Below are 1,530 nucleotides of genomic sequence, written 5' to 3'. Positions count from 1 at the left end.
CCATTGCCCAGTGAATAACTAATTACTATATGCATGCGAGGAAATGCAGAGCACTCATTTCAGAAATTTGTGGGAAAGGAAAATAAATTATAACATTTAATTTGTATTGAAAATCTTTTGATGTAGTTAATAAATTAATTATGTTTTAGTGTCATAGGACTTTAAATATGAAATATAATATCAATCTATTATGCAGTATAGTTAAGTTGTTTAAAGTAATATTCTTTTAAAAAGCTAAAGCACTAAATGACAAAAAGCAAATTATTTTTTTCTCTCAATTATAACCAAATGTCAACAAATTTTTGATACTAGGAATAATTTTATCTTTAATAGAACTTGTCTCCTTGTTAGTATTTTTATTTCCTATTTCTGCAAAATATTCAAATCTTTTTAAAATAGCTTAATTCTTGGTAAATCTTAATTAAAACAAATTATAAAACATTTTTATTATGAGATGGTGGTGCTTAAATTTATCAAAAGAGAAGTCTAAAATTAATTATTTGTTAGAAATAATTTCCAAATTCTGAAGAACTTATCCCTAGATATTCCACTAGGACTATACTTAACATTATTAACAGAAATTTAATCAATGCTTTTTAATATCACCATTGGTTAGTGTGATGCTATTCAGAAAGTTTAAATGCAGACTACAAATTTCACAAACATCTAGTAATCTATTCATATTTTCCTAGCATGGCATTTGACTTAAAATTAATTTCTTTGAGTTAGTTTGGAAACAAAGACGTTACTCTTTGTGTCAGTAACCCCAGTTTAATCAATTAATACTATAAATTTTCCCATTTAAAAAACACACACACACACTAGTAGGTTTTATGAATGGAAAAAACCTTTACTAGGCCCCTATTAAGTGCCAGACTATCTAAAAGTAAGAGATATATTTCTTTAGAAAATTCAGTCTGAACATGAATTAATGCGAGAGTTTACTTTCATTTGTTCATTTATATATGACTCCTCATAAATAAGATGATTTTGGAGAATGGCGCAAGATAGATGTTAGGGTCTTTAATTTTAAGCAACAGATATTATTTCTGGCAAACCTAAGAATGGAGTAATTAATGGAAAAGGCTCTGGATAGCATACTTGGAAGCTTGAAAAGAAACATAATGAGCTGGATTCAGGGAATATAAAAAATCAGCATTATAATCTCAGTAATAGGAGCTGAGCAAGAATCTGGGGTGACGCAGTTAGAATGAATTAATTCCATCTATTTCTTTTATCCGTTGCTACACTCAGTTCAAGATCCAAAGTTTCCGTTGACAGAATTCCATCGGCTAACCTTAAGTTGCTTAAGCATAATTACTGAGCTATTGAATGAAAAGATGTAGTGGAAAGAATCTACAGATTTCCTAGTGGGCCAGCAGATGCCAGAATTTACAATCTCACTTTAACTGCAAACAAAGGAGAAGAGTTAGTTCATCACAAGGAAATTGGGATGCTGTTTATTGTTAATGGAAGCTGGATTGTTAAAAGTAATTAAATATATGTGTGTGTGTGTGTGTGTGTGTGTGT

Source organism: Pteropus vampyrus, unplaced genomic scaffold, assembly GCF_000151845.1.
Source record: "Pteropus vampyrus isolate Shadow unplaced genomic scaffold, Pvam_2.0 Scaffold4, whole genome shotgun sequence".
Lineage (NCBI taxonomy): Eukaryota > Metazoa > Chordata > Mammalia > Chiroptera > Pteropodidae > Pteropus > Pteropus vampyrus.
This window is presented reverse-complemented; position numbering follows the sequence as displayed.